At 39.0% G+C, this 22,670-nt stretch overlaps 1 long non-coding RNA gene across 1 annotated transcript; it reads right to left on the minus strand.

The window, feature by feature from the left end:
* Nucleotides 1-450: 450 nt before the first annotated feature.
* On the minus strand, nucleotides 451-14,947 carry LOC130457139 (uncharacterized). The gene is made up of 3 exons (XR_008916205.1): nucleotides 14,780-14,947; nucleotides 4,264-4,326; nucleotides 451-1,798 (listed from the first exon to the last, which is right to left on the minus strand). It is a non-coding gene; the product is annotated as an uncharacterized LOC130457139 (long non-coding RNA).
* Between the last annotated feature and the right edge of the window lie 7,723 nt (nucleotides 14,948-22,670).

Genomic DNA, 22,670 nt, shown 5'->3' on the forward strand with positions numbered 1-22,670 from the left:
CATGAACTTGTGTTCCCAACCCACTCTCCTACTAGCAGGTCAAGTCACTAGTATGAGCCTATTGCTTCTCCATCTTATAATTATAAATATATATATTATAATTATATATATATAATTATAAAATAATATTGAAGTGTTGGGTTTTCTAATAATATTGCTCATAAGCCTCTACCCAGTATTCCTTCCTATATCAATTGCCAATTAAAAATAACATTACCCAAGGGGCAACTAGGAGGCTCAGTGGATAGAGTGACAGGCATGGAGTCCAGAGGACCTGGGTTCAAATCTGATCTCAGACACTTTCTAGCTGTGTCACCCTGGGCTAGTCATGTAATCCCAATTTGCCTAGCCCTTGCCATTCTTCTGCCTTGGAATTGGTACTTGTCTGGATTCTAAGATAGCCAATAAGGGTTTGAAAAATAATAATAATATCACTCAACTGATAGCAGCTAGCTTTAACAAAGGAGTATTTACTGAGAAGGTATAGAGAGGACCAACATACAAGCTCCTAAACCAGGAGTACATTCTCCAGTGTTGCTTCAAACCATTCTTTTCACCAAGTTCCCTTCTGGCTGTGGTATAGCCAATGAATGATTCCCCACACCTGCTTGCAGGATGTAATGCTTCACTTGCTGGGTCAATTTAATGCTGGACTGAATTAGGCAGGTTATGTGACTGCATCTGGTTTTCCTCCCTGCTCACAATCTACCTAGCCTATTATTCTGTCTTTGATATTTATCCACCCAAGATCAAAAAAGAAAATTGGAAAGAGATGGAAGAAGCCAGGATGCCAGGCATTCATAGCCAAATGATGGCTAGATGGAGGTAAGGCAGCTAGCCTAGAAGACAGGCTGCTGCTGCTATCACTTTCCCTTTAAAGAAATAACTGCACTTTCTTGCTGTTTCTCCATTTATTGTCTATTTGAACCTGTTGTATGAACATGCAAGTCAGGTTTAAAAGACAATAAAAGGCCTTTTGGCCAATAAATTATCATCTCTTTTTTTAATATCTTCCATATATTTTTTAATGGTTCTTTTCCCCCATCCAACAAATATGTTTGGTCCTTCCTTATTCCAAAATACAGTCAGAGTTGCAATACCACTAATCTGCAGTCCTATCTTTATCCTTACCCTCCCTGTCAGATTTTTGCTAATAACAATAATGGTAACTAACATTTATGTAATGTTTTAAAGTTTGCAAAACACTTTGCAAATATTGTCTCATTTTATCCTCATAGTAGTAGAGCACAGAGTAGATTGAGTGCCTTCCTTGAGGGTAGAGACTATCTTTTACCTCTTTTTCTGTCCCCGGCACTTAGCACAATGCCTGGCATATAGTAGATGCTTAATAAATGTTTATTGACTGACTGACAGCCACCTTGGAAAGTAGATGCTATTATTATCAAACTTAATATGGAAACTGAGACAGATAGCTGTTATGCACTTGCCTAAGCCCACATAGGCTCTCAGAGTCTCAATCTGGATTTGAATTTAGATGTTCCCGACTCCAAACTCAGCAGAAGATGCACTGGACTACCTAGTTCTTTCAGTTTCTACAAGGAACAGCCTACAACTGCTGCTTCTGTTTCTTCACTCCCTCCTCATTCGTTAATCTTTTACGACTTAGGTTTGAGTGGCTCCAGTTTAACTGTACTCTCTGGAAGTCCTTCATTGACCTCTTAATCAACAAAACTGAGAATTTTCCGTCAGTCTTCATCTGTAGAGACCCCCTTCTCAACTGGAGAGATTTTTAGGGAATTTGAGGTCCAGCTGAAGCAGCAGAGACACAAACTCCAGACTGAAAAAGATACAGAAAAATAGTCCGATGAGAAGAGAAGCAAGAACGGGATCTCTGCTAATAGAAAAGAACGCTGTCTATGGACTCAAGAGAGCTCTCCCTAGAAACTGAGAGCTGAGCTATGGAAAGGACTGTACAAGGAAAGAAAGGACTGTCAAACCCTGAAGTTCCAAAGCTGTGATTTGATGGCGCCTTATACCATTGTGCTCTGTTTATACTCAGTTTTCCGGGAGACTCTGTGTGCTTGTCAAGGAGATTGTGTCCCAGGTTGGAGGGGTGGAGTCACAGGCGGAGAGTGATGTTTATAGCTACCATATTTGCTATGTCACCCTAGTAAAAGCTTTTTCCTAAGAACTAACTTAGTCTACTGGCTGATAGGCAACGGGAAGCATATCAATAGGGGTTTATGGTGAATTGTTTTCAAAGGGTTATCTACAAGGTAATCCCAGGACCTGGCATAGCGGCTGGTCTCTGGAAACTCAATCCATCCGTGCAAATACAAATTAAAGGAGCAGAATGGAATGGGTGCCACATGAATATCCGCAGTGGGGAAGACTACTCTATAGCCAAAGTCCTGCTGGGAGCAGCAGAGGGATGTGTGGCCGGTGCTTCATATATTAAAGCTGAGGACTAAAAAATGGGCAGCCTTCAGGGAATGAAGAAGTCAATTGCTGGATTTAAGCATGCATAGGTACACACCAGGAGAAATCTGTCTTCCCTAATATGTCTCCATAACAAAGGGTTATTAAGTTCTCTTACTACCAATGAGAGCTTTGTTTTAAAAGCACCGACTCAAGTTCACAGCTGATTCTCACACCTGAATCATCGGGATCTTGGGTTTGCTCTTTAAAAGGAGCTGAAGGGAAAGAAGGTCAGATAGGAAAGATGCATGGTCACAGAATCAGTCCCCTGGAAGAAGCTGATGCAACTATGGTGCTTGCCACTGCCTTCATGGACCCTAGACTGGAAATGGGTGGAAGCGATGGTGGAGAAGCAAGAAATTCCTGAGCCAAAGCAGGAGTTCCAGGAATATCCGTTGGCAGAAGTGTAACTGTAACGGTGGAATAGCAGCAGCAGAATAGAGGAATCCTGGACCAAGCCAAGAATATGGTTCAATTAAAATGTTATTAAAGTTAAAAATAAAGAGCAAACCCAGAACTTGCCCTTCACTGCTCTTGGGAGTCATGTGGTCTGGGCAATTCTAGGGAATAGGAACTTCTTTCGCCACCATGATGAGCCCAAATGCCCAACCACCTACACAGTCATTCCAGTAGCATAAGGTCATATTGGGATTAAGGCACCCAATGAAGGGAAAGAAATAAGGATTGCCAGAGAGTCAATTTCTGCTTCCCTGGTCCTGCATGGTCCATGTGTCCACTAAAGGTACCATTGAAGGTTAAGGTATGGTTTTTCTTTCCCTTATTTTCATGGGTCTTTGCCTTGTTCCTTGATTTCATCTCTAACATCTTGACTTGGTCCAGGAACTACTCTGTTATTCTTCCACTTCCTGATATTGTCCACTCCCATTCCTAGAGCTATATTTTATCCTGGAAGAGAGATAGAGGGGACAAACATTTATTAAACTTCTACTATGTGCTAAACACTGTGCTAAGTGTTTTACAAATATTATCTCATCTGATCCTCACAACAACCCTGGGAGGAACTGCTATTATTCTTCCAATTTTATAGTTGATGAATTTGAGGTAGACAGAAGTTAACAACTTGCCGAGGATCTCACAGAGCTAGTAAGTATCTGAGGAGGTAATAAAACACATTTCTAGAGCTTAATAAGTTTGTTAAATTAAAATTAAATGAATTCCAAAACAAAACAAAAACTCATTTCTTCCTGGTTCCACTCCCATCATTATCCACAGGGCCACCTAGCTACTTCCCAGAAGGAGAAGGCAAGCAGAGGAATGTGGCTACTTAGGCCTTATTTGAGACAACTCATTCTTTTTGTGTGTATTCTTATTCTTTCCTCTGTACGATTTCCTTTTTCTAAATCCCCTTAGGTCTAGATCTAATCTCATTTTAAAGCAAACCTTCAAGAGCCCTCTTCAAGGGCATGTGAATCAGCTGTGAACTTGAATCAGTGACATAATAAATACCTTCTCCATCTGTGGGACAAGGAGGACTTTCTATCTTGTATAGGGTCTTGTTAAGAAAGCCAGAAATTTAGGGGAGGCTTGCCTTGGGATATCCCTGGGTCTATCTAATATATAAGCAAAAAGCAAGTAAGAATGGTGGCCAAAAGTCAACTCTGGTAGGTGGAAGGTCAGAATCGAGAATTGGCTGTAGAGGAAGATAGAATAGGCACAGGTCATTCTTGAGACAATTGACATGACAGCTAGGAAAGTCTTGCAGTGGTGATGAAATATAATGGATTGGATGTGTTATACAGTGAATAGGGATGCTGGACCTGGAGTAGGAATGACCTGATTCTAAGTCCATCCTTGGACACTTACTAGTGGCACGATCTTGGGCCATTTAACCTTTGTCTGCTTCAGTTTCATCATCTTCCAGGGTTGCTGTAAGGATAAGATGAGATAATATCTGTAAAATGATTTGCAAACTTTAAAGAACTTTATAAATGCTAGTTATTAGCTATTAAGTCATGCAGTCAGGCAGTCAACAAGCTTACTGTATACCAGACACCCTGCTAAGCTCTGAGGATTACAAAAAAAGGCAACATAAATAAATGAGACAATTTCAAAGGCTTTCTCAGAACCCTGTTTCTGTTCCGTAAAGGCTATTCCTCTGAGCCAAGCTCTTTTGTAGGGGCTGAAGAGGGCAATTCTGAACCCACAGGTAAGAAAGCAGGTAAAGAAATACACCTGAAAGGCTGCTGAAAGGAGAGTGATTATCTTGTTTCATGCAGAGTACATGAGGCAACAATGACCCATGTCCTAGTAGACCTGGAATCATGTTAGCAGAGCTTCCTTCCTTTCCTCTAATGACAACCTGCTTTTCACCAAAAACAATCATCTCTGTTCATTACTGGCAACCATCCATAGTCTGGACAGCAAAAATAGACTGGCCATTCTCTGTTAATTCTCTGCTTTCGTTGATGAGAAACAATCAACCATTTGGTTTACTTTCCCTTCAAAAGTCCAGGAAGCCTTTGGACAAACAACTCTGGGGAAGTTTTAGTGAAAGGCAAGAGTTGAAGTATTGGAGCCTAAATCATCTGACAGGTCCTAGGAAAGTGATGAAAGCCAAGGAACTCACATTTAAGCAGAAACTCTTGGACTTCCTATCTCATCATCTAAATCTGGTACAACATTCATCATCATTACCAAGGGGAAGGTTTCAGATCTACATAAGAGGAAATGTTCTAAAGAAGAGAGCTGGCAGGAAATGTTCTAAAGAGAGCTGGCCATCAGCAGACAAGACTGCCCGAGACGCAGAATGTGCCTACAGTGAAATGAAGGGATTTAAGCAAAAGTTGTTCCATCCTAGTTGATCTGGGAGGTTACAGAAAGGATTCTTCAATGCGCCACTCATCTTTTGGTGGACCTGTGATCTTTATATTCAGACATGGTCAACATATTTTTTTTTACTAGTCTGGGCTTGTTTTGGTTTTACAATAATAATGTTTTGCAATAATTGCAAATAATTTGCAATAATAATTTTTATTACAATAATAATATTTGTTTATTGCAATAATAATAATAGCTAACCCTTAGATAGCACTTTAAGGCATGCAAAGCACTTCCCATAGTAATAGACATATACTGTATAATCCTCTTTGAGCTTTACAGCAAAGGGGAGGGGTGCTTTTATTACCCCCATGTTACAGAGAAGGAAACGGAGGCTGAGAGAACTTAAATGATTTTCCAAGAGTCACACAGCTATTAAGCCTCTGAAGCAGGATTCAAACTTTGGTCTTTCTGACTCCTTTCATTGGTGGGAAAAGTAAGTTAGTGGGTAGTGATGGGGATGACAAAAAAGAAAAGATAGCACATTGAATAAAACATTTAAAAAAGAATAGTAGGGAATAAATTTTAGAAGGGTAAATAAATGGGACAAATTGTTACTTCTGTGCTCAAGTTAATATTCACTAAAAAAAGAATCTAACAGATTCATGGTTTCATATACATCTCTCTTTTGTAATTTTTCTTCTTTGTATAATGATATGTTAATGATTATTGGTGACTGTTACATAATAAAAAAAAGAAAAAAATTTAAATCCTTACCTTCTATTTTTGTATCTCTTCCAAGGAAAAAGAGCCTTAAATGCTAGGCATTTGAGGTTAAGTGATTTGCCCAGAAAGTGTTTCAGATCAAATTTGAATTCAGGTCCTCCCAACTCTAGACCTGATGCTCTCTGTCTACTGTCTACCTGCCTTGGTTCCATAGAGTTTTGTTTGTTTGTTTGTTTTAACACTTACCTTCTGTCTACTAAGTATCTATTCTAAGGCAGAATTACTATAAATGGGGTTAAGTGACTTGTCTAGGGTCACACAGCTAGGATGTATCTGAGGCCAGATAAGAAAAAAATTTAAAAGAGAAAGTATTCCTCTTTTTTCATAGCTTTATTTGACATCTTATCCAAACTTGACCACATTAATGCTTCATTAGCTACTGCCCTTGAATGTCTTGCCCTCTGACCTTCTGCTGCTCTCTATTGTGGTCTCTTTGATCCTGGAAAGGATTCATCATCCAATTATTTCCTTCGGGGCTTCTGAGTGTCAATGAATAGACAAGAAATCAAGTTGCTTTTACCCATATGATGGAATACTCCATTGAGGCTCAAAAAAAAATTCCTTAATATGGAAATAGGTTTTTGAGTGATAATATGTGTATAGCCCAGTAGAAATGTTTGTCTACTGTTGGAGTGGGGAGGGAAGAGGAGAGGGAGACAATAAGAATCTTGCAACCATGGAAAAATAATTTAAAATAAAATAAAAATAAATCCTCCTAGCCTCTTATTATGGACTTCTCATTCTCCACAATGACTGTTCCAAATCTTTCCTTCTCTTCAAGTTTCCAACTGTACCCCCAACCTCATTTTAGTAGATTTAGCTTTTACCTTAAACTCTGAAGGTTTTTTAAGCTTTTTTTTTTAACTCCTAGTTCCCATGGAATTCCCCTTCCATTCCTCACACCCTTCCAAGCATTATAAAATCCTCTCTGGTCACAAAAGATGAAGAATTCTTACTTCTCTCTCAGTTAATCCTTCCGTTGTCTCCTATCTTACCTAGGACCCTGCTCTTGCAATCAGCCCTTTCTACCTGTATTTTCTTTCTTTTTTTTTTAAATTTCTTTTTATTTTATTACCAACTTAAAAAGCATGAACAATCATGAACATGTCCTTGCATGAAGAGAAAAAACACCATCGATCTATAAAGCTTGTTTTTTTAAGTATGTAAATATAAAACAAATAATATAAGTACATATCTATGTGATTTAATTCCATAGGTCTTACATTGCCTTGATTGTGTCCTCATAGGAACCTTTTTTTGCTCTCTTGTTATTTTTTTATATTTAATTGGTGTTCTTTTCTTTCTTTTCTCTTCCCTTTTTTTGATATTACTCTCTATCTCCACTTCCTACTTCCCCCCATTACTCTCAAAGTCTTCTCTTGTCACAAGTAAGTAGAGTTAAACAAAACAGATCTACATACTAGTTATTTCTGAAAAATGTGTGTTTCATTCTGTACCTCTAGTCCATCATTCCTCTGCCAAGAGATGGGAAACACAATTCATCAATGGTCTTCTAGAGTCATGATTGATCATTATACAATCTGTTCTTATTTTCTGCACTTCACTTTGCATTCATTCATGGGGGCAGGAAGGAAGCACAGTGGATAAAACTTAAAACTTAAAATTGGGAGGACCTTGGTTCAAATATGACCTCAGATGCTTCCCAGCTGTGTGACCCTGGGCATGTCATTTAACCCCAACTGCCTAGTCCTTACCACTCTTCTGCCTTGGAATCCATACTTAGTATCAGTTCTCAAACAGAAAGTAAGGGTTAAAAAAAAAATTAATTCATACAAGGCCTTCCAAGTTTTTTTGAACCTATTCCCTCATGCATTTTTTTCATTTCATCCTTTCCCTTAGCTCCTTCCTATTTGCCTATACACATGCTCAAATCTCCTGAGTCTTAAAAATATTAAAAAGCTTCCCTTTAATCTTTCTAATCCACCTCTATCCTTCCCTTCATTACGAAAACTTCTCGGAAAAAGCCACACCTTCACTTCCTTACCACCCACTCTCTCACAAGCTCTTGTTTTCAGGTTTTTCTGCCCTACCTCCCTATATAACTGTGATCTTAAAGGTCACCAGTGACTTTCTCATCTTTCAATCCAATGGTCTTCCTAAGTCCTCATCTACTTTTATCATGACACTCTGACACGGTTGGTACTCTTTCCTTTTTTTGTTTTTTTTTTTGTTTCAGAGACATCTGGTTCTCCTACTTTACTAACAGCTTCTCTTCTCTGTCACTGATTTCTTGACCCCTTCCCATCCCTCTTGGGTTTGCTAATATTCTGTTCTCAGCCCTCTCCTTTTCTGTCACTCTCCTGTCACTCTCACTCATTCCATTGGTTTTATATACCACTTTTGTGTAGAAGACTCAAATCTGGTGTCTCCAACCTTGCTCTCACCATCTCTACCCAGATTGCAGCAGAAAGAGTACAGGATTTGGAGTCAGAAGACCAGGTTTCAGTCACTTCCAATCTAGGTGAATCAATATCTCTGGATCTCCTTTTTTCTCATATTTGAGATGAAAGCGCTTTATGACATAACCTCTAAAGTCTCTCTGAGAATCCTATGTTCAAAACTTAATTTATTTTCTCTCTAAAACTGCTTGAAGATAGGTCTGGTGTCAGGAAGACTCATTTTCCCCAAGTTCAAATCTAGCCTCAGACACTTCCTAGTTCTGTGACCCTGGGAAAGTCACTTAACCTTTCTTGCCTCAGTTTCTTAATCTCCAAAATAAACTGGAGAAGGAAATGACAACCGACTCTAGTATCTTTGCCAAGAAAACTCCAAATAAGATCAGGGAGCATTGGACACAATTGATACAACTGAAAAACAAAATTTGCTTGTACCTCTGACTGTATTATTTCTCTCTGTGATGCCACTATTCACCCACTCTCCTTGGTTTTGCCTCTTATGCTTCCCTCTCTTTTGTGTCTCATCTTTCTGTCATTTTCAAAGTTTTGTCATGTTTTCTTCTGTATCTCTCATGTCTGTTCCTTCTTTTTTTCTTTAAAAAAATTTTTTTGTGTGTTAGAATTAATACTGAATATCAGTTCTAAGGCAGAGAGTGGTAATGGCTAGGCAATGGGAGTTAAGTGACTTGCCCAGGTTCATACCACCAGAAAGTGTCTGAGACTGAATTTGAACTGAGGCCCTCCCATCTCTAGGCCTGGCACTCTATCCATGAGCCACTTAGCTATCCCTTTCCTTTCCTTTTAACTTCTTCTGCTGCCTCTCTGGTGCTGGTTGTCACTAGTTCCAAGTGAATTCTTTTAATAGATTTCTAATCAGTTTCCATTTTATACCAAATCTAAACCATTTTTAAGCCAGATTAATCTTTTTCATGCAGAGTTCTGGTTGAGGGGCAGCTATTTCAAAGGCTACAATAGTTCTCTGTTGCCTACCAAGAAAAGTTCAAACTCTTTATCAGTTTAGTGTTTAATATCTTTCACAATCTGGCTCCAGCCTGTTTCTAGAGTGTTTTCACATTATTCCTTTCATGCACTCTACAAACATATCAGTCCATTTGCTATTAAATGATAATAGAGAGAAGGCAGATCTTCCTAGTTTTAAATGCATCCCAGGTCATCACCAGTTGTCCTGAGTTTTGTCTTCAATGACTCTAGAAGAGAGAATGAGGCTGACAACTCTGTGACTCTGCCTCACTTAAATCCAAATCTTGCCCAAGTCAAGACATCATCCCATGATGTCACTGGTTGGTTCTCTTTGAAAATGAAGGATAAAAGGTAGCTGATGGCTTAGTGGATAGAGAGCCAGGCCTGGAGATAGGAGGTCTTGGGTTTAAATCTGGTCTCAGACACTTCCTTGCTGTGTAACCCTGGGCGAGTCACTTGCCCCAAATGCCTATTCTTTACTGCTCTTCTGCCTTAGAACCAATACTTAGAATTGATTCTAAGCTAGAAGGTGAGGGAAGGAAGGAAGGAAGGAAGGAAAGAAGGAAGGAAGGAAGGAAGGAAGGAAGGAAAGAAGGAAGGAAGGAAGGAAGGAAGGAAGGAAGGAAGGAAGGAAGGAAGGAAGGAAGGAAGGAAGGAAGGAAGGAAGGAAGGAAAGAAAGAAGGAAGGAAAGAAAGAAGGAAAGAAGGAAGGAAGGAAGGAAAGAAGGAAGGAAAGAAGGAAAGAAGGAAGAAAGAAACAAAGAAGAGAAAATAAAGGATGGAGAGTAACAATAACAATCACTTTCAGGATTAAATATGAAATCCTTCATTTAGCATTCAAAGTCCCTGATAACCTAGACTCTTAATTATTAATAATCCTTTCCAGCCTTCTTACTCCTTATGCCTATTGTACCCAGCACCACCATATTGCTACATGATCCCGTGACACTGACTTCCTTACTGCTTCTCAGACAAGTTTTCCCTCTCCCAAATCTGAGGATTTTTAGTGTCTGTTCCCTGTACCTAGAATTTTCTCCCTCTTCAACCTTGTTTCCAGGCCTCCTTGACTTGTCTTCAAGATCTATTAAAAAACCCCATTTTCTATATCTTCCTGGTTTTCCTTAATTCTAAAGCTCTTCTCACACTGATTATCTCCCATTTATCCTGCATAGAGATTGTTGGTACATAGTTGTTTGCATGTTGCTTTCCTGATTACACTGTGAGCTCTATGCAAGAATGGACTATGCTTTGACTATCTTCGTATTCTCTAGGCATAGCATATGTGCTTAATATTAGGTTTGTTGACTTGACAACTGAATGAACTGAATTAAATTTAATATCAGTAGGACCAGAGTAGTATACAATAACTGTCTGTCTTGTCTCTCATACACATACATCCCCCACTTAACTTGTATATATTTTGAACTTACTAACTTGTGCACACATATATAAAATCGGTGTTGTAAGTACTGCCTTTGATATGAGTGGATATAGGTTCAAATTCCAACATTTCAAATGACTAACAATACAACGCTGAGCAACTCCCTGGGGCTGTTTCCTCATCTGTAAAATGGAGGGAGATGGTTGGGAACTAGTTAATATAAATCCATTATTTCTGTCATTTCTCATGGTATAATGTTAATTTCTTGAGGGCAGGAATTGATAAATTTTGTCTATGTATATACAGTTCACTCCTAATATAGTACCTCACATCAAATCAGTGCAAGAATACTTGAAAAACTGAATTGATTCTCAAGGCCTTCCACAATCAGTGTCATCCCATTTTTCTAGCTTTGTCTCATATTACTCCATTCCACGTGTCTACACTCACCCTGTTCCCTATTGCCAGAATGAACTCCCTTACCCTTTGTTCTTATCAAATTCCTATCCATACCTTAAAGGTCACTTTAAATGCCACCATTTTCCTGAAGCCTTTCCTGATTTTCTTTGTCATTAACAATCTTATCCTCTTGGTCATCACAGAGAATTTTCTTTCGCACCTCTAGTAAATTTACCATATGTTATTGTTATCTATATTGTGCCTTATCTCTCTTCTAATGTACATGAAAACAGCTAGTATATCTTTGTATCATCCCCAGTGCCTAGCATGGTACAGACTTAGTACATGCTTATTGAATTGAATCGTTAAGTTCCTCAGCGAACAAGAGGTTGGATTAAATGGCCTCTTGGGTGTCATCCAACACTAAATGACAGCTCTATGATTAATATCATGGCCATCTGTTCCAAAGCATTTGGTAAATATCCTGCATGTGGTGGTTGGCTGGATGCTAAACAGATAATTCAGTAGATAGGGTACCTATTCTAAGGAGTTTCCTATTATAAATAACACAGTTGGGAGAGAGATTGGTAGGTAGGAATGGGCTAACCCAGGAGGGGTCTGCAAGGCAAGACTGAGGTCAGAGATTCTTGCCCAGGTATGGGTTTGATAGGGTGGTCTCTGAGGTTCTTCCACAAATCTAAGACTCTGGAACTTCTTCAGACTGACTTTGAACCTTGACTGGGCCACTAGGGGGGTCAATGGTCTAGTTCTCCTGTTTGCAGATTCAGAGTATTGATTTTATCAGTTTACTCCAGGGTGATTAGATTCTGGGAAATAAATTCATAGATAAGATTAGATATAGAGTTGGAAGGGAGTTCAGAGGCCATCTACTCCAACCCCCTCATTTTACTGATGAGGAACTGAATTCCAGAGAAGTCAAATATCTTGCCCAAGGACATGTAGCCAGAAAGTGGCAAAACTAATATAACTTACATCCTCTGACTGTAAATCCGGCACATTTTCCATTGGACTAGAGTTACAGATGGTCCATAAAACATTGCCTTCTAGTGAAAGTAAGTCTCTGTTCAGAAGATCAAATTAGTATCAACAATATGGAAATAGGTCTTGATCTCAAAGAAAACCCAGTGGAATTGTGTGACGGCTATGGGGAGGGGTGGGGTGAAGGAGGGGAGGGAAATAACATGAATCATGTAACCATGGAAAAATATTCTAATTTAATTAATTAAATAAAAATTTTCAATTAAAATTTTTTTTTAATTTTTAAAAAAGATCTAATTAGAAAACAAAAGTTGTCTAGTGAGCAGGGACTTAGAACAAAGTGAGTTGGGCATTCTTCAAGGATTTTCCCTTTAAGCTAAGATGGTGGAATTTCATTTCTACATTTTAAGGATACTTTGTTGAAAGAACTAGGGCTGTTCATCTAGAATCCATTTCTCATTAACAGCAATGGTGACAGCATGCTGACAAATTAATTTGCTACCCAAATTCCTTATTAGTCACTAAGAATTTCAGTCAATCTGTGACCTCATGATGGGCAAGTTATGTCTAAATTATTATAGCTCATCCTACATGAAGTACTTTAAAACTCTATACCTTGTGTCTTAGAATCAATACTAAATATCCGTTCCAATGCAGAAGAAAGGTAAGGGCTTGGCAATATGGGTTAAGTGACTTGTCTAGGGTCACAGATCTAGGAATGTCTAAAGTCAAATTTGAACACAAGACCTCCTGTCTCCAGGCATCCTATCCACTGAGCTACCTAGCTGCCCCACTGAGTATATTTTAGATTTGTTTTCTAGAAGAGATTTTAAAGTGATCCCTTTTCTTCTCAGTAATGTACTTTCAAGGCATCTCTTAGGGCAGGTTATTTCTGGAAAGATTTCTACAAGTGACTAATCTCATTTCATGTGAATTATTATTGCCTTTAAGTAATGATGAATAAATGAATGGTTATTCATATTTTAAGAAAGGCAAACACATTTTCATGGAGTTTTGGTTAAAGAGTCATTCAGATATGTAATTTCATTTTTTCTATACAGTAGTCCAATGAAATAGGTAGGGCATTTATATATTCTAGAGACAAAAAAACTGAGATTCAGAAAATGGAAGTAATTTATCCAGTATTACAACTTCTAAGTGGAAGATCCAAGATTTAATCCTTCTGACTTCAGAACACATTCTTTGTTGTCTTTTTAACCTTTACTTTCTCTCCTAAAATCAATACTATGTATTAGTTCTAAGGCAGAGGAATGGGGGTTAAGTGACTTGACCAGGGTAACAGAGCTAGAAAGTTTCTTAGGTTAGATTTGAATCCAGGTCCTCCTATCTCTAGGCTTCACTCTTAGTTCACTGAGCCACCCAACTGCCCTCTGGCAGACCACATTCTATTACATCATGTTCCTTCCTCTTCAGTTTCAAAGGATGACATTTTCTAAAAACATTCTTAAATACAAGTACCATTCCTACTCAAGAGTATTCTGGTCACTAATTCTACTTACACTCTAAAGCCAATTCATTCAGGTAAGTTTTTATTTAGAGTGTTACTATTATTGTAGAAATAAAATCATAGAATGCGGACTGAACTGCGTGTGGCCAAAGGACCACCTGGCGGTTACTTCTGCTCCAGATCAGAGGACTTAGCCAGGTGGTCATTGCTTCTAAAGATCATGTTAAATGTAAAAATATGTATGTATGTATGTCTCTCCTAAAGCATTTTTAAATAAATATTTTAAAAATAATAAATATTTTGAATCAACATTTTTTACAATTAGAAAACCTGAGTAGGTCAGGGGCAACCCCTCTTCAGTGGTTGCCATTTTTGATTTTTGGTTCTGATACCTCTGAGTTCTGAATTCTTGCAGGACTTACTTCAGGAGTAATTTCATCTATGCATTTTTCTTTGTTCTCACCTATGTTCCAAGCTGGAAAGCAGAGGGGTATGGTAGAAGTGAATGATTTATAGTAGAGGACCAGCATTCAAACCCAAGTTCTGCTACTTACTCCCCATATGACCTTGGCCAAATCACTCTCTGGGACTTCACTTCTTCATCTGTGTGATGAAGAAGTTAGACTAGATGAAGTTTACTGTCCATTTTAGCCTTAAATCTATTCTAGCTGGCAGTAAAGGGTCATTTTAGGATAGAGGGAGTGTCTTAAAGTCTGATTTCCTGACCATTTTTGATTTAGGGCCAGAATGGCTATGTCTATACACTTCCTTTAATCCTATTATTATGAATTTACCAAAGGGGAAACACCTGTAGCCTGCATTCTGTGAAGTCTCAGCTTGCATCCAAGGATACTTTTCCCCTGACATAATCCATAAAAAGGTCAAAGGTCCAGCAGGACCAGGTAGATACTAGATCAAGTTTTTTCTCCCAGCTGTCATGTATAACTTTAATTAAATTACATGGTACTTCACTGTTTTTGCCCCACATGCCGATGTATCTTCCCTCCCCTCCCCTCCCCTCCTTAGATTAGAAACATGCCAGGGCAAACATCATTCTTGTTAGCCTGGGAGTCCATGGGAGCCATGGACCATATTTCTTCCTTGTAGAATCATAATGTTTAATATTTGTACCTGGGGTAAACAGCATGAAATTGGCAGTCAAATGTTGCTGGGAAAGGGGGAACAAGTGGTCAGCAATCTGGAAAAGAGAGATACTCATTTGAGGCATAATATCCACAGTGAAAAAGGGAAACACTTGGTAACTTCACCTTTTTAGCTAATTATTTTTGCTAAGTACATGCCAAATTCAATGGATTCTCTATACTCCAAAAGCAAGACTTGTTGGCTTCCTCTAAATTTCAGCACCCTGAAGGCAAAGTCTTAGTTACAGTTCTACGTCATGTCTCCTTCTCCCCCCTTATCTCATAGTAGCTAGGATAATGTCCTTCACATAGTGGCTTGTTGATCCATGGTGCTGATTGACTTATTCATGTTAAAAATAATAAAAATAAAACTGAAGAATCTTCTCCCTAATGTAAAAAGACTTGCTTAAACCTACATTGGGAAGTCACTTTCCATGTCAATATAATTGAGCTGATTTCGATGATTTAAGCAACTGAAATAACTAGACTCCCAAAATTTCATGGAGGCAAATAGCCAATTTACTTTTGTTGGATTTTTAGCAAATTGTCTAACTCATTGGGAGAACTCACATATTTCATGGTGATCAGTTGATGGTAGTTTGGGTAGATGAGATCTTTATAGATCTTTAAAAATGAGATTGAAAGCAATATGGTTCAGTAGAAATGCTAGTTATAAAGTAAGAAAAACTTGGATTCATAGTCCTGTGTAGAGGAAAAATTCTGTATTTGAAGGCAGTCAGTCAGTAGACATTTATTAGGTACCTACCATATGCCAGGCATTTTGTTAAGTGCTGGAGATACAAAGAAATGCAAAAGATAGCTTCTGCTCCAAAGGAGTAGTGTCTAATGGAGGAAACAACTGCAAAAAACTATGTACGAACAAGTTATGTATAGGATAGATTTGGAAATAGTCAGCAGAAGGAAGTTTATAGAATTATGGAGGATTGGGAATAGCTTCCTGTAAAACAGAGGTGTTAAACTTAAATAGAAATGGGGGTCACTAATTCATTTATTAGAATCCCTACAGCTGCATATTGATTTAGTTTTAAAATGTAATGTTATCTATGTTCTATTGGATTTTTATTTATGTTGTTAAGTCTTTTTCAATTACATTTTAATCTGGTTTGGGCTTCATTGGAGCATTGCTGCAGATGATGGCCCCCAGCTGCATGTTTGATGCCTCTGCTATAAAAGATGGGATTTTAGTTGGGATTTGAAGCTGGGGAAGCCAAGAGGCACAAATTAGGGATGAGATAATTCCAGGCAGTGAAAATGCCAAATACAATTTGTATAAAAGGGAGAAGCTACCTCAAAATTGGAAGAAAAGAGATTCTAAGGGTATAAATATATTAGGTTGGTGTAATCAAGGAACAAAGGAGGACCACCCAGTGGCAGATAGTAGAGGACAGTTATTGGCTCTACAGGAATCTGAGTGGAGGTCCCAGACTGAGGGAAATCCCCCCAAAAGGTTACCTTTTTCTCTAACTTCCCTTTCCAGTACCTGTCTTTTTCTACAGATACCATAATATAATCAGCTATTTCATTATCCAAATATTTTGAGTAATCTTAATTTTACTAGCATGTAACCCCTGACTCAAAAGTACTTAATAGATGCTTTATCCATCCATTCATCCATGAGAAGCCAAAGCTCACTTCCTGTCCTTTAGAAACATCATCTTATTCATCAGACTCTTAGAAACATCGAGTAAATAGTATAAGACAATATACCTTTCTCTTTTAAATTATGTCAAGTTCAGAGAAATGACAAGATCGAGTTCTTTGTTTCTTTTTTTTTTAACATTGTTTTATTTGGTCATTTCCAAACATTATTCATTGGAAACAAAGATCATTTTCTTTTCTTCCCTCCTCCCCCACCTCCCATAGCCGATGTGCAATTTCACTGGGTATCACATGTGTTCTTGATTTGAACCCATTTCCATGTTGTTGGTATCTGCATTAGAGTATTCATTTACAGACTCTCCTCAGTCAGATCCCCTCAACCCCTGTAGTCAAGCAGTTGCTTTTCCTCGGTGTTTTTACTCCCACAGTTTATCTTCTGCTTGTGGATAGTGTTTTTTGGATCCCTGCAGATTGTTCAGGGACATTGCATTGACACCAATGGAGAAGTCCATTACCTTCGATTGTACCACAGTGTGCCAGTCTCTGTGTACAATGTTTTCTTGGTTCTGCTCCTCTTGCTCTGCATCACTTCCTAGAGGTTGTTCCAGTCTCCATGGAATTCCTCTACTTTATTATTCCTTTTGGCACAATAGTATTCCATCACCAACATATACCACAATTTGTTCAGCCATTCCCCAATTGAAGGGCATCCCCTCATTTTCCAATTTTTGGCCACCACAAAGAGCGCAGCTATGAATATTCTTGTACAAGTCTTTTTCCTTATCATCTCTTTGGGGTACAAACCCAGCAGTGCTATGGCTGGATCAAAGGGCAGACAGTCTTTTATTGCCCTTTGGGCATAGTTCCAAATTGTCCTCCAAAATGGTTGGATCAATTCACAACTCCACCAGCAATGAATTAATGTCCCTACTTTGCCATACCCCCTCCAGCATTCATTACTTTCCATAGCTGTCATGTTAGCCAATATGCTAGGTGTGAGGTGATACCTCAGAGTTGTTTTGATTTGCATCTCTCTGATTATAAGAGATGTAGAACACTTTTTCATGTGTTTATTAATAGTTTTTATTTCTTTGGCTGAAAACTGCCTATTCATGTCACTTGCCCATTTATCAATTGGAGAATGTCTTGATTTTTTGTACAATTGATTTAGCTCTTTGTAAATTTGAGTAATTAAACCTTTGTCAGAGGTTTTTGTTATGAAGATCATTTCCCAATTTGTTGCTTTCCTTCTAATTTTAGTTACATTGGTTTTGTTTGTACAAAAACATTTTAATTTGATGTAGTCAAAATTATTGATTTTACATTTTGTGACTCTTTCTAAGTTTTGCTTGGTTTTAAAGTCTTTCCCTTCCCAAAGGTCTGACATGTATACTATTCTGTGTTCACCTAATTTACTTATAGTTTCCTTCTTTATATTTAAGTCATTAGCCCATTCTGAATTTATCTTGGTGTAGGGTGTGAGGTGTTGATCCAAACCTAATCTCTCCCACACTGTCTTCCAATTTTCCCAGCAGTTTTTATCAAATAATGAATTTTTGTCCCAAAAGCTGGGGTCTTTGGGTTTGTCATAAACTGTCTTGCTGAGATCATTTACGCCAAGTCTATTCCACTGATCCTCCTTTCTGTCTTTTAGTCAGTACCAAATTATTTTGATAACCACTGCTTTATAGTATAGTTTGAGATTTGGGACTGCAAGATTGAGTTCTTTGTAAACTGCTTCAAAGACAGGAAGAAGGATAATATTTATACTCTTCAACTCCTATAATAGTGCTTTCTTCCTAAGAGGGGCTTCATAATATTAGTGCCCAAATATAGGTAGTAGTCATCATCATTTACAGAAAATTTTTGAGAGGCACAAAGATATAAATGGTAATTCCTGCCCTTACCTAGTTGGAACAGCAGTACCTACCCCCCCAAAAAAATTCCAGTAGAAACAGAAAACATAATGACAGGGGTTGGGGAGAGCCCCTCATCCTGTGGAATCTGAATAAGGAAGGCAATGGCAATCTCAGGAGTGTTTCAGTTGACAGGAATTTGTAATAGTCAAGAGATTGAGACTAGTCAGTACAAAATTGAGTTTAGAACTCATATTTCAGCTCCTTGAATCCATACTCATCTAGCTGAACTACCCATTTACCACCAGCACTGAATTACTGAAGCATGAAATTTGAACTTTTTTCTCTTTCCAGTCCTACTCCTAAACTTTGTTGTAAATTTCTAATTTTGACCTTGCTTCCATCTCTAATCTGCTGATGGCCTTTTGAGTTTGTTGACTTATTCCCAACCTAGTTCCTGCTACTGGCTCATGGTACTCCTCCTCCTCTTCTCTTTATTTTTAATAACCTTTACCTTTTGTCTTAGAATCAATACTGTATATTGGTTCCAAAGCAGAAGAGAGGTAAGGGCTAGGCAACGAGGGTTAAGTGATTTGCCCAGGGTCACATAATCAGGAAGGGTCTGAGGCCAAATTTGAACCACACCTGCCCCCACACACATACATGTCTCTGAGTCTGGCTTTCAATCCACTGAGCAACCTAGCTGCTCCCTGATACTCCTCTTCTAATCATCACCTATGATAATTCTTCCCACTCACCCAAATATACAGGATATATTCTTTACTACTATCCTAGGGGAAGAGATGGGAGGAAAAATTCAGTTAATACTATAGATAGAACCCAGAAATGGTTTCTACCAGCTTCTAGCCAGGATCCTAAGCAATGGACCAGAATATACAAAAAAACAGACATTTAGCCACCAGATGGTGTTTGTAGCCACTCACCTGATCTTGTTCACTTCTAAGACACTGGGTCCTAAGGATTTTCACACCCTCTAGTGACTTACTTATGCCCAGATGAAGAGAAGGTACAACACTGGGAAAGCCAGTGACAAAGACTGTAAGACACAGTGTCTATGGGGGAGAGAGACAGAGACAGAGACAGAGACAGAGTCAGAGACAGAAACATACAGAGACAGAGAGATAGACAAAGACAGAGAGATAGACAGAGACAGAGACATACACAAAGAGAGAGAGACAGAGAGACAGAGACAGAGACAGAGAGACAGAGAGACAGACAGAGACAGAGAGAGAGACAGACAGAGACAGAGACAGAGACAGACACATACACAAAGAGAAAGAGAGAGACAGAGAGAGAGAGAGACAGAGAGAGATGCAGGAGGAGGATGCTATACTGAAAGTAGGAAAGAAAAATACCAGAAATGATGGTGGCAGTCCTGTCCCTGTCAAGCTTGAATTCTATGGCATCTGTGGCATAACCTGGTCAACCTGAATAAAACAAAACTATTAAAGTAGTTACAAGAAAGGATCTTTAATCAGGTAGAAAGATTGCAGTCTGGGCTTCCTCACAGTACCATGCACCATAGAACTGGGAGTCTCTGGTATGATACAGAGAAAGAGATGGTTAAATAGTCTTATAGGATATGGGTAGAGGGAAACATGCTGAGCACATAGGTCCACAGAAATTTGAGCAAGAAGGCAATAGTAGAGACTAGGATGGCTGGAGAATGAGTTTCTTGTTCTTTAGAATTGATTGTCCTTTTGACAGTTCAGTTCTTGGGCAAAGGAGGTTTGGCAAAGGGCTTCCTCCCTCCCTCCCTCCCTCCCTCCCTCCCTCCCTCCCTCCCTCCCTTCCTTCCTTCCTTCCTTCCTTCCTTCCTTCCTTCCTTCCTTCCTTCCTTCCTTCCTTCCTTCCTTCCTATCAGTTTTAAGACAGGAGAGGGCCAAGGGCTAAGCAGTGACTTGCCCAATGTCACCCAGCTAGGAAGTGTCTTAGGACAGATATGAACTCAGATCTTCGGAACCCCAGGCTTGGCTCTCTATTCTAGCTACCTCTGCAAGATCAATTCATAATCATAAAATGCATTTTGGTTTGATCTGGGAAAGGGACAGTCAGAATATTTTCTGCAGCTAAAGTCTACACCCCCAATGCATGACTGACCAGACAACAAATTAGCTTTAATTCTCCTTTGCACCCCACCCTGCCACTGACAAACATCATCTCTTTTTATAATTATACTATATTTCAGGGAGCTAGTTCTCCATTCCAGTAGACAAACATACTTGGGTATTATTGTATCATATACTCAGTATAGATTTGAAAAGCAAATAAATTGCATATAACTAACATACAATATATAATCAGATAATAAAACCCCTATCATATGATTCTATAAATCTGCTACTCTCCCAAACCCTTAAGTTCCCTAAAGAGATATAGGATTGATTTATAGTTTGCATCTGTCCAGTTATGTTGGGCTACACCCCTGTAAACTTGGAAACTGAAGGCAAACAGAGTTTTTTTGCACAGCAGGTTTTGACTCCCGATTCTAGCATATCCAGTCTTCAAGTGAAGACACCAAAACCCTGGAGTTGGAATTTTGACTCAGTCTGGAATTCAAGCTCTGGGGGCAATCAGAACTCATGGAGGCAATGCTTTCCCTAGTTTCAGCTGTGCAAACACTGGCAGAAACATCTGGATGCCTCTGGTCACTATTAGCCTATTGTGGAAAAGGATTAGAGGACTCAGCATCCAGGGCTGGCAAGAGCTTCTGCTACTATCATCAGCTCTGGGACTTTTTTCCTCCCCTGAGTACAGCAGCCTTCTACTGGGTATTTCTCTCTTTGATCCCAGTCAAATTCCAGCCGCCATGACTCTGGGTAGGGACTGAGTGAGAGGTATTACTGATCTAACAAGATCTATACAACATCATATAGGCTTGAAATGAAAGGAGAGAGAATGGGAGTCCCAATCAGAATCAGATTAGCTGTGAGGCAATCAACTCCATTATTTGGTTATTGTTTTGGTGAAGAAAAACCAAATCCAACAAGCTTCAGTTGATTCAATCAACTAAATAGGTTACACATTCTTTCTTGGGGCTTTTCTGGGCTAACACTGGTTTATAGGTTTAAGTTTCCAAGGAGCATCAGGGCTGCACAGAAGGTAATTAGAATGTAGAATGTAGAATGTGAAAGATAACACTGCCCATTTCTAAAGATGGCAGCAAGAACTGCATGCCACCATGGCATCCTTAGACCTGCCCTTTCCTGCAGGATAATTAGGGTCCCTGGAACTGTGACTGTGACATAACATCAGAGGAAAGCAATGCCGTAGAAAGTGAAGTCAAGAATTTCACTTTCTTTAACTCTTTGAAATAGATACCCCATCATGACATTCCTTTTGATGTTTGCTATGTGCAAAACCCTGGACGGCTCACAGCTCAGCCCAGCAAAAAGGTTTCCTCAGGGACTCATTCCATGCAAGGAAATGCCACTAGAAACACCTAGGGAAATCTGTTTAAGAAAACAAGGCTGGGGGCAGCTGGGTAGCTCAGTGGATTGAGAGTCAGGTCTAGAGACTGGAAGTCCTGTGTTCAAATTTGACCTCAGATACTTCCTTGCTGGGTGACTCTGGGCAACTCACCTAACCTCCATTGCCTAATCCTTACTGCTCTTCTGCCTTGGATCCAATGCTTAGTATTGATTCTAAAGTGGAAAGTAAGGGTTTAAAGAAAAAAAAGAAAGAAAATGAGACTGTCTTAGCCACAAAGCTCTCCTACTACAAGGTTTTTGCATTAACTGTTCTTTCTCTATAATTTAGTCTTCAAACACCAGCATGGAAAAATTGAGTGTCCCTGCTTTGAATGCTGGCTGTGTAGAGCCTTAGCAGGAGAGCGCTAGTGGTGCACTCTTCAAGAATATTGCCAAGTATTAAATAAATAATATGGAAATGTGTTTTGCATAATAAAACATGTAAACCCGGATTGAATTGCTTGTCAACTCTGGAAAGGGGGAGGAAAGAAGGGAAGGAGACAACATGAATCACATAACTTTGGGGGGGAGAACAAATTAAAAAAAAAAAAAGATTATTGCCAGCACTAGGTGGCTTGAGAGCCAGACCCAAAGACAAGAGGTCCTGGGTTCAAATTTGACCTCAGATACTTTCCAGCTGTGTGAGCTTGTACAAATCACTCATCTTTCATTGTCTATCCCTTCCTTATTCTTCTTTTACCTTGGGACCAGTACATAGTAATGAGTCTAAGATGAAGTTAAGGGTTTAAAAAAAAAACACATTGACAACAACAGCTACCTTTCCACTCCCATAGCCAGTCTGCCCTGCCTCTTTAATTTTTTTTTTCCAATTCTGGCAACAACTAATTTTGAAAATTAGAAAAAATTAGTTAAGTCTCAGTCTCACTCTTGAGGGTTTGAGAATCTTCAAACA

Source organism: Monodelphis domestica, chromosome 2, assembly GCF_027887165.1.
Source record: "Monodelphis domestica isolate mMonDom1 chromosome 2, mMonDom1.pri, whole genome shotgun sequence".
In the NCBI taxonomy this organism is placed as follows: domain Eukaryota; kingdom Metazoa; phylum Chordata; class Mammalia; order Didelphimorphia; family Didelphidae; genus Monodelphis; species Monodelphis domestica.